At 35.8% G+C, this 12,056-nt stretch overlaps 1 pseudogene; it reads left to right on the top strand.

Annotated features, from left to right (window-relative positions):
- Positions 1-7,362: 7,362 nt before the first annotated feature.
- LOC137635247 (uncharacterized) lies at positions 7,363-10,838 on the top strand (annotated as a pseudogene).
- The last annotated feature ends 1,218 nt before the right edge of the window (positions 10,839-12,056 follow it).

Genomic DNA, 12,056 nt, shown 5'->3' with positions numbered 1-12,056 from the left:
TCTTCCACTGTCTTGGGTTAGAGTTCTCTTGCTTGAGGGTACACTCGAGCACGCTATTCTATCTTATTTCTCTTCCTCTTGTTTTGTTTTGTCTTACATCATTCCATTTGCTTACGTGTGACATATGGACTTTGTCAAAACTTACCTTTTTTATCATCTGGACCACAGCCTTATAAATTTTTCTTTCGTCTTCATACTCTTCCTATTTTATCTTCGCTGCTTGGAGAAATGACGTTGTTGACTGGTTACAACGCATGAACATACCTACCGAGGTCTCTAAGCGATGTCAGGCAGGGCAGCCGATCGGGACTACGGTCTACCCCAGAGCCAAAGCAAAGTCCTTCAAAAAGAAAGCAACCGTGCTTACCCTATACAAAATAGAAGAAGAAGGAGAGAGAGAGAGAGAGAGAGAGAGAGAGAGAGAGAGAGAGAGAGAGAGAGAGAGAGAGAGAGAGAGAGAGAGAGAGAGAGAGAGAACACGTTAATAGAAGATTTCTGTATTCGAAGCATTGAATTAATTACCGGGTACAAATAGCTTATCATAATGTAGGCCTACTCGACTATTTTAATATGCAGTGAACACTATATGATATAATGTTTAATCTCTTTGGTTTGCTTGAGGGTACACTCAGGCACACTATTCTATCTCATTTCTCTTCTTGTTTTATTGAGGTTTTCATAGTTTATATTGGAAATATTTATTTAGATATAATGTTCTTAAAATATTTTGTTTTTTCGTGTTTCCTTTCCTCATTGGGCTATTTTCTCCGTTGGGGCCCCTGGCCTTATAGCATCTTGCTTTTCCAACTAGGGTTGTAGCTTAGCAAGTAATAATAATAATAATAATAATAATAATAATAATAATGATAATAATAATAATAATAATAATAATAATACAGTGTAGCAACTATTTTCAACACGGATTTTTGTTTTATACACTGTTAAATATTTGAATTAAAATAACGTTAAATGCCTAGCAACATTTATTCCAGGATTTTTACCGTTTTAAAAACGGTTATATTGACGTAAATGAGACATATTACGATCACCAACCCGTAAAAGATAATAGCAAAGTAGGGTAAAACTACGGTCGCCTGTATTTTACTGAAATACGGCTGAGAGTAGTGGACTTGTACGGAGATTTTCCGATTAAAATTATGGTTTTTAAGTGTATTTTTTTACATTTCCGTCTTCATAATTTTGGATATTTTTTATCTTTATCTTAGTTTTAATCTTTTTTTCAGTTATCTTACTTTCTGCAGCTTTTAAACCAGGTTTACACGGTCGAACGGTTCGTCAAACCCGGTTGTCGAACGGTTCGTCGAACCTGTTTGTCGGACGGTTCGAAGATGCAGAGTCAGCCACAAATGCATAAGGTTTGTGGACAATGAAGCCCCGCTCACAAAACTCAGGTTAGAACAGACTTTCATCGAACCGTTCGACGAACGTGTTTTCGACAACCAAATACCCCATTTACACGTTCGAACATCCCCTGAAACACTTATCTGTCAAACCGCGTTCGACACGCCGTTCGAGCGTGTAAACCCGCCTTTAAACGAACGAACTATCGAACGAACTGTTTCTTGCTACATCATTATTATTATTATTATTATTATTATTATTATTATTATTACTAGCCAAGCTACAACCCTAATTGGAAAAGCAAGATCAGTGCGTCATGTCCTTAGTAATCTTGTTTCAACTATACATCATTTTCCCTTTGCCTATACACTCACACACCGAATAGTCTGGCCTATTCTTTACATATTCTCCTCTGTCCTCATACACCTGACAACACTGAGATTACCAAACAATTCTTCTTACTGCACTGCAATTGTTCAGTGTACACTTTCCTCTTTGTTAGGGTAGAAGAGACTCTTTAGCTATGGTATGCAGCTCTTCTAGGAGATGAACACTCCAAAATCAAACCATTGTTCTCTAATTTTGGGTAGTCCCATAGCCTCTGTACCATGGTCTTCCACTGTCTTGGGTTAGAGTTCTCTTGCTTGAGGGTATACTCGGGCACACTGTTCTATTTTATAGCTTATATCTCTTCCTTTTGTTTTGTTAAAGTTTTCATAGTTTATAAAGTGATATTCATTTTAATAGTGTTGCTCTTCTTAAAATATTTTATTTTTCCTTGTTTCCTTTCTTCGCTGAGCTATTTTCTCTGTTGGAGCCCGTGGGCTTATAGCATCCTGCTTTTCCAACTAGGGTTATGGTTTAGCAAGTAATAATAATAATAATAATAATAATAATAATAATAATAATTCGTATTTAAATTATTTACTTACTTTACCTTACTTACTTTAAAGGCTGTTTTCTTTTCAATAAACATTACAGGACCTACAAGAGTTATGTCCTTCACATCTTTAGGTATTTAAAGGATCACACAACGTATTCCGTGTTAATTATCATATCCATATTATCGATTCACTTAGATAACATGAGGGGGCACTCAGTAGAGCGCAGACCTCCGCCGCGGCAGCCTATTTCTAGACCTTTTGCTCAACCTTGTCCTTTGATATTAACATGTATTAATTGGCGTGGATTTTCATACGTCCATATATGAACCAAGTTTGAAGTCTCTGGGACAACGATGTCCAAACTTATGAATGATTACGTGAATTGGACATTTTGCTCGACCGTGACCTTGACCTTCCAAAATTTAATAATTTCCAGCTTTTTACATAACAGTAAATCCTTGTAAGTTTCATTACTCTACGATTAAAATTGCGGTCAGGAAGCTGTTCACAAACAAACACACACACATAAAGGGTAAAACATAACTCCCTTCCAACTTCGTTGGCGGAGGTAATAAGAAAGTCTTCCGTTTCCTATTGAAAGCCTTAATATCTGCTCACAAACAAACACACACACACACAAACAAAGGGTAAAACATAACTCCCTTCCATCTTCGTTGGCGGAGGTAATAAGAACGTTTTCAGTTTCTCTTCGCAAGCCTTATCTTCAGTCTCCCCGATGTCCAGTTCTGATGATAAGTTATTTCACATACCTTTGAATTCTATTTTAGCTTTAATAGGCAGCCAGTGTATTTCAATTAGCATAGGAGTAAAGGGGTGGGACATTTTTCTATCAGTCTTGCTCCTCTGTTTATCATGTTTTGTAATGTCTCGAGTTGCACTTTGGGTAGATTGTGGTAGATGGAGTTGCAGTTGTCATTCCAGGTAATAACACAGTTTAAAGAATATTCTTCCACATAATTCTTTACAAAATACAGAGAGAGAGAGAGAGAGAGAGAGTCTCTAAAAGAACAAGATGTACAGGACTGATGATGGAGAAGGCTGACTTGAAACAGCGACTCCTTATACAGATAGGAAAACCTGAAGGCAAAGAACAATATATATATATATGTATATATATATATGTATATATATATATATATATATATATAGAGAGAGAGAGAGAGAGAGAGAGAGAGAGAGAGAGAGAGAGAGAGAGAGAGAGAGAGAGAGAGAGAGAGAGAGAGATTGTTATACCCAATCAGTTATTCATTAGTGACCCAAATTGAATCAAAATGAAAGGGAAACGTGCTCTCTTGGTGAACGAATAATGGCACCCATTCTAGATTAAAGTGGCCTTATGCCAGCATAGAATTCTGCTTCAAGTTAGTAGGTCAATGCAGCGCAGATTCAGGATTGAGTTGGCCAGGTTATGGTGGCCGATGTGGTAACGTCCCTGACTGTTGATCGCCAGACTAGGGTTCGAGTCCCGCTCAAACTCGTTAGTTCCTTTGGTCGCTGCAACCTCACCATCCTTGTGAGCTAAGGGTGGGGGTTTTGGGGGAGCCTATAGGTCTATCTGCTAAGTCTTCAGCAACCATTGCCTGGCCTTCCTTTGTCCTAGCTTGGGTGGAAAGGGGCTTAGGCGCTGATTATATGGTCAGTCTCTAGGGCATTGTCCTGCTTGCTAGGGCAGTGTCACTGTCCCTTGCCTCTGCCATTCATGAGCTGGCATTTAAACCAAAGGCATAAAGTAAAGGATGAAAGACGCTAATAGGCCTGATGTGTACCTCTGGGGTCGTCCCACCCAAAAGGCACCTGATGTGGTTATCCATTTTTGGAAACCAGTAGTCACAGATCTTTATCATCATCATCATCTCCTCTTACGCCTATTGACGCAAAGGGCCTCTGTTAGATTTCGCCAGTCATCCCTATCTTGAGCTTTTAAATCAATACTTCCCCATTCATCTCCAACTTCTCGCTTCACAGTCCTCAGCCATGTAAGTCTGGGTCTTTCAACTCTTCTAGTGCCTTGTGGAGCCCAGTTGAAAGTTTGGTGAACTAATCTCTCCTTATACTGGAATGAAATTAGTCTAAACTTGTTCAAGGTTTTTTATTAATTTAGTAAAGGTATTGAAAGGAACCAAAATTCTAGCTTTATGAATTTCTAATTTGTTTAGTTATCCAGGAATTTATGTCAGAAAGTTCTAGCTTATAATTCATTGCTTGTCTTATTCCACATGTCATCTTAGGACAAATATTACAAGCTTTTGTTTCTATTTGTATTTCAAAGGCTTGGAAAAGTCTCGAAAAAATCTGGAAGCCAAGATTGCAGTGTATAAAGAGATGGTTGAACCAACTTTCCTCTATGGAAGTGAGGTGTTGATTTTAAAGGCAAACGAAAAAAAAATTATCTGTTGAAATGAACTGTTTGCAGAGGTGTTAGAATTCATTTTCAGTGTGGAAACAGTGATATCTGTACTGTCTGTCATCAGATAGGGAGACTCCAAGCTTTCAATTGACCTGAAGGACACGTTCTTTCGATTGGTGGAAAATTTGAAATTTTACAAGTTAACCATTTAGTTTGAAGGATTAATAATTTAAGTTTCAGATCAGCGTTATTTTTTCATTGGTATCAAAAATTATTCGAATATAGTTAAGAATTATTATTATCATGATTTTTTTTTTTTTAACATTTGTCGGGCTTATGTGATTATATATTCACCTATAAATGTAGTGTTTATTAATTCTTTGCCCTATAATCGGGAAAATTACACTGTTTTAGTGTAAGATGGACTACAAATACGATTATTTAAGGCCAACTTCATATGTAGGTTATGCATACTTACTAATGTACCGCTAGACAAACAATGACGAATTAAAAAAATAACATAACGGGAGTTCTAGAGCAGATATTCAACATTACGAACGACTGTCCATTACTTAAGACCCCTCTTCAATATATATGTTTCCTTGGAGCAAAGAGGACGATGTTTCTCGAAATGTTCTTTTGGAAGATCTTTGTCCTTGCTGTTCTGGGTAAACTCGCGATAGCTTCAGATAGCGACAGAGACGCAGAGATTCGAGCCGCCATAAGAAATCTAGTTAAAGACTTCGCTTTTGATGTGGTTCAGCCCGTTCAGGATCATTTTGAGCTAGCAAGACAGCTCGGTAAAATCCCGAATGACGAACCAGAGTCGGGAAACGAATTTCTGTCCGATATTCTCAGCGAGCCGAGCAGGTGGCAACCACCATCAGTCGTACCAACATCGCCGAAGGTTTCTCCGACTAAAGTAGTTCCCGATCGAAGAGAACAACGCAGCGCTTGCCCTGGTGTGGGATATTTTGGATTCAACTCTTACGATCTGCTCACATTCGCTCTCCTGGCTTTTAATGGAGTTATCAATACCGTCAATAACGTTAATGATAACAATAATAACAACAATGTGAACGCCGATAACACAGCAGACGCTACTTCCAATCAGCTGAACAGCAACAGTGACTCCAAGTCTACTGTTATCATCATCGTGCCTCCGGGGCGTAAAAAGAGAAGCACATCCACTGGTTTTCAAAAAGCCACAAAAGACATCTTCGAACTCTTCCACATTAATCGACTAACTCGACTCGAGTCTGAAGATCAGTTCACGTGTGAAATTGAGCGAAGAGTTTGTTTATATGTTTCCAAGTCTTACTTTGAGTTTGGTGATGGTCTTTTAAGGTATTCACCAAAGCTTAAGGAGTTTTTGCTAAAGATTGGTCTTCCAACTGATGACACTCGCTGTCTTAGAGCTTATGAAATTTGCAAACAAGTAAAAGATGGGTCAAATACAGACGTGAAGGTGTAATTAGATATTCAAATTCATTGTGATTAATTGTGCAAAATTGATATCTAAATATACGTTATGAAAGTGTAATTAGATATTCAAATTCATTGTGATTAATTGTGCAAACTTGGCACGTGTAAATATACGTCATATAAATATAATTATATATTCAAATTCATTGTAATTAATTGTGCAAACTTAGTATGTAAATATGTCATGAAAATATAATTATATATTCAAATTCATTGTGATTAATTATGCAAAAATTACATGTAAATATACGTCATGAAAATATAATTAGATATTCAAATTCATTGTGATTAATTGTGCAAACTTGGCATGTAGATATACGTCATATAAATATAATTAAATATTCAAATTCATTGTGCAAAAATTACATGTAAATTTGCGTCACGAAAATATAATTATATATTCAAATTCATTGTGATTAATTATGCAAAAAATACATGTAAATATACGTCATGAAAATATAATTATATATTCAAATTCATTGCAGTTAATTGTGTAAACTGACATGCCGTAAATATGAATAATTAATTGGAGATTATTATTATAATTGATAACTAAATTGCAATATTGTGTGGGAAAAGGGCAAGGAGTTAGAACAAGATTCCCGTTAGTGGAACACATCAGCTTCCAGAAGTGAACATTTAACTGGAGGATAGAAGTGGAGAGTGAAGTGATAATTTTGACGGTTAATATGTGATGTACACCAATTAAGTGATTTAATATTATTCACATAGACTATAGGGTCACACTGATTATGGTCACCAAAACTTAGGCATGATAGTTACGACTCAAATATTCAGTGAAAGATATAAATAAAAGTGATAATATTATCAAGAACAACTCAAATGGCATAAAAAAATTGGCGATGTGAGAATTGACAGCTCAAGAAGTGAATTAAAATTTCAAATATTTTATTGTCATATTGTTATTATTATTATTATTATTATTATTATTATTATTATTATTATTATTAATTGCTGAGCTACAACCCTAGTTGGAAAAACAGGATGCTGTAAGCCCAGGGGCCCCAACAGGGAAAATAGCCCAGTGAGGAAAGGAAACAAGGGAAAATAGCCCAGTGAGGAAAGGAAACAAGGGAGAACAAAATATTTCAAAAGCAGTAACAACATTAAAATAAACATTTCCTAAATAAACTATAAATACTTTAACAAAACAAGAGGAAGAGAAATTAAATAGATATATGTTAGATGTTATACATGAGAAAAGTATTTTGGTGTTAATACCCAATATTTTCTTCAGGAGTTGCGGTATGTAAAAATTGAGTTGGTATCAACATAGGTTTAGGAATGACGAATAATTTCCATTTATATGAGTAATTGTTAATGATGCGGGGAATGTTGAAACTGCGTATGTGATATCGAATAGTTTTCAAGAGGCGAAACATGGCGTCTTCTCTGCTTCAAGATCTACAGACATACTCTAGCAGGTAATTTTCGATGTTTTGACCTTATAAATGTAGATTTAAAATGTGGGTTTTATACCTTGTTAATGAGGATTTAAAATTGAGTGTTTTACTTTATCAATGAGGGCTTAAAATCTAGGTTTTTTCCTTGTTAATGAGGATTTAAAATTAAGTTTTTTACCTTATTAATGAGGATTTAAAGTCTAGATTTTATACCTTGTTAATGAGGATTTAAAATTAAGTTTTTTACCTTATCGATGAGGATTTAAAATCTAGGTTTTATACCTTGTGAATGGGGATTTAAAATCAAGTTTTTTACCTCATTGATGAGGATTTAAAATCTAGGTTTTTACTTTATTAATGAGGATTTAAAATTAAGTTTTTTACCTTATTAATGAGGATTTAAAATCTAGATTTTTTACCTTATTAATGAAAATTAAAATCGAGATGTGGCATTCATTTTTTTATAGTTGAAATTCCTCAAATATGTAAATTGCTTCGTCAGGTTTTTAGTTTTCATTTAAAATCATACACACACACACACACACACACACACACACACACACACACACATATATATATATATATATATATATATATATATATATATATATATATATATATATATATATATATATTGAATTTTGTGTGAAAGTATAAAGCATGAAGGGATTTGAAAACATTTCACAAAATATGTTTTACAAAGTTTATTTATATTTTAGCACTCGTTATTCATCTATAGGGTTATTACAAAAGGAAATTCTCTCTCTCTCTCTCTCTCTCTCTCTCTCTCTCTCTCTCTTCTCTCTCTCTCTCTCTCTATATATATATATATATATATATATATATATATATATATATATATATATATATATATATATATATATATCCTTTCTAAGTGGGGATATTTTAACATGGTGAAAAGGTTTGTGTATCACCACAATCAGCAAAGCTGTAATAGTCACGACCACTCATACTAGGTTGGTTTGCTGTAAGCAATGAGATCAAAATCTCCCACCAACACCAACCCGCTTTGACCAGTATAGGGATGAAACTGGCCAAACCCCAGATGCAAACAAAGACATTTCTGAGGCCTTTGTCCTGCAGTGGACTAGAAATAGCTGCATTTATTGTTATATATATATATATATATATATATATCAGTTGTCCTCATTATTCCAGATCCGCCCACGATGGGGGCTACGGTGGTGGGGGAGGATGTGGCGGCTTCGAAGTGTTCGCCTTCTTGGCCTTTCTGCTGGCCCTCCTGGACCTGATTATGGACCTGAATAACATGGACGCTGGAGGAGGCGGGGGGATGAGAGCCTTGGCTAAACGCGAAGTTTTGGGCGCCTCTTCGGAAGGGCAACAGCTCTGTATGGTGATTATTAACCCTGTTTGTTTCCCTTTTTGGTTAAAGTTTTTATAGTTTATATAGGAAGTATTTATTTTAATGTTACTGTTCTTAGAATATTTTATTTTTCCTTGTTTGCTTTCCTCATTGGGCTATTTTCCCTGTTGGGCCCCCTGGGCACAAGCATTGTGCTTTTCTAACTAGGGATGTAGCTTATTAAGTAATAATAATAATAATAATAATAATAATTATAATAATAATAATCAGAGATGTCAGACCTCCGCCAATGAATATTGCCAACATCAAACTAAAGTCTACGGACATCGCCTCCCACTTTTCATGTGCTGACTGTACAGTAGATGGTGAAAAGTGCAATGTTGATCCAGAATCGGGATCTTGTCCCGTATCACCTCCAAACTTTCATGGTTTCTTCTGATGAATATCTATCCATTGTTAAAATTTGGTTAAAATCCAATGTGTCAATTTGTTTTGACGTAATCTTTAAAATTGCAAAAAATGCAAATCCGGATATAGAATCCATATCCGGCTCATCTCCATAATTTAATGGGGTCGTCCATAACTTAATCCTTTTACCCCCAAAGGACGTACTGGTACGTTTCACAAAAGCCATCCCTTTACCCCCATGGACGTACCGGTACGTCCTTGAAAAAAAATGCTATAGAAATTTTTTTATTCATATTTTTGAAAAATTTTTGAGAAAATTCAGGCATTTTCCAAGAGAATGAGACCAACCTGACCTCTCTATGACAAAAATTAAGGCTGTTAGAGCAATTTAGAAAAAATATACTGCAAAATGTGCTGGGAAAAAAATAACCCCCTGGGGGTTAAGGGTTGGAAATTTAAATAGCCTGGGGGTTAAAGGGTTAAAATCCGTTGGGTAGTTTTGTCATAATCCTGTCCACAGAAAAATAAATAAAACCGAATAGGAAATAAAGGAGGTAATAATAATAATAATAATAATAATAATAATAATAATAATAACAAAAGTCCTAGTAGTAGTAGTGAAACAATTCCATCGAAGCCCAATTATTGATAAGTATACAGCGCTGCTTTCAACTCCCTCTTTTATATAACTTTCAGCCTACATTGGACGTACACGAAGCCATATGGTCCGTTGAGGTGTTAGTAACAGGCATCCTAAAGGCCGTTAGTAACGCACCACCCTGCGACCGTTACTATCTTTGTCACGCTGCGAGAGAGGCGGCCGAGAAAGGACCGTTACCTTCGACTCTAACCTTCTTGGCTAGGTTAGATTATGTAGTTATTACTGATATTTATTTGTTAAAGATATTTATAATATTTTAAATATTTTATTTATAATTATTATAGGGTACTATTGAGGGTACAATCAGGCACACTATTCTATTTAATTTCTCTTCCTCTTGTTTTGTTAAAGTTTTCATAGTTTATATAGGAAATATTTATTTTAATGTTACTCTTCTTAAAATATTTTATTTTTCCTTCTTTCCTTTCCTTACTGGGCTATTTTCCCTGTTGGGGCCCCTGGGCTTATAGCATTTTGCTTTTCCAGCTAGGGTTGTAGCTTAGCAAATAATAATAATAATAATATATTAATCTTATTTATATAATTTTTACTGATTTTTATCCGTAGCGAATGGCTCGACAGCTGGCCAGATTTCGAAAACACCAACTTCGGCTCGGTTATACGACTCGGCCTAAATAGCAACTGTTCATCTTATGACAACTGCTCGGTTCATTTCCCTCTGGGGCAGCAGTTTCATCTTCCTCCTTTGAGTCGCAGGAATCCTGCGGAGGAAGAACTCCAGATGAGAATTTTCGAGAAACTGCAGAATTATATCGACTTACGAAGACCTTACTTGAACGATATGGAATAAACTTTTCGACGCCCCATGTCTAGTGTTCGTTATATTATTTAATTGGTCTTTTATAATCGTATTCTCTTGTAGTAAAACCTGTAGGCCTAGTTCGTTATGTCATAAAACTATTGATCTGATTGGTAACGTCTCTGCCTAGTGTTTGCCAGTCGGGGTTCGAGTTCCGCTCAGTCTCGTTAGTGCCATTAGTGTCTGCAACCTTACTATCCTCGTGAGCTAAAGTTGGGGGGGGGGGGGTTTGGGGGAGCCTATAGGTCTATCTGTTCAGTCATCAGCAGCCATTGCCTGGCCCTCCCTGATCCTAGTTTGGGTGGCTAGGGGGCCTGGGCGCTAATCATATGATATATGATCAATCTCTAGGGCATTGTCCTGCTTGATAGAGCAATATCACTGTCCCTTGACTCTGCCATTCATGAGCGGTCTTCAGTAGTTCTGGAGAGGCTTATGTAAAAAAAAAATATTAGGCCTAGACTATGAAGTGGACATGCTTGCAAGTATCCTGAAATATCGTTGATATATAAACTTTTAAACTTTACTTCGAACATTCTCTCTCTCTCTCTCTCTCTCTCTCTCTCTCTCTCTCTCTCTCTCTCTCTCTCTCTTTCGTGTGTGTGTGTGTGTGTGTGGCGACCTAACCTTATTGTATAAAGGTTTAAGCCTACAGTTTGCTTACGTTTATATATATTCATATTTATATATTTAGTAATAGAAACTCATGTGACGATGCAATTTGAGTCTTCTCATTACTACAGCTGAAATCGAAAAGGTATTTTTTTCTAATTAAAAAAAACGGTAAATATATGGATGTCTGTAAAATCACTATAAATATATTAATCTATAAATAGTTGCTTATATTTATAAAGATTTATCTCAAAAATTCCAAACTGCCAATATATTTATTGGTATAATTTTTAATATTATTAACGATGCGTAAAATAATAAGATTGATAAAGATGCGCTATCTTTTGGTTAGAACTTACAAAGAGTCGCGAAATTAAAACCACGTATATTCTCTCTTGTAACTAGAGGGGCACTCAGTAGAGCGCAAACCTCCGCCAGGGCAGCGTATTTCTCGACCTTGACCTTGACCTTTGACCTAAACATGTATTAATTGGCGTGGATTTTCATACACTTAAATATGAACCTAATTTTTAAGTCTCTGCGACAACGATGTCCAAACTTATGGCTGATTTCGTGAATTGGACATTTTGCTTGACCTTTGACCTTGACCTTCCAAAATTTAATCGTTTCCTGCTTTTTACATAACAGTTAATCCCTGCAAGTTTCATCACTCCATGGCTGATT

This window comes from Palaemon carinicauda, unplaced genomic scaffold (genome assembly GCF_036898095.1).
Source record: "Palaemon carinicauda isolate YSFRI2023 unplaced genomic scaffold, ASM3689809v2 scaffold106, whole genome shotgun sequence".
Lineage (NCBI taxonomy): Eukaryota > Metazoa > Arthropoda > Malacostraca > Decapoda > Palaemonidae > Palaemon > Palaemon carinicauda.
The sequence above is the reverse complement of the archived record's forward strand: the minus strand, read 5'-3'. Positions and strand labels throughout refer to the sequence as shown.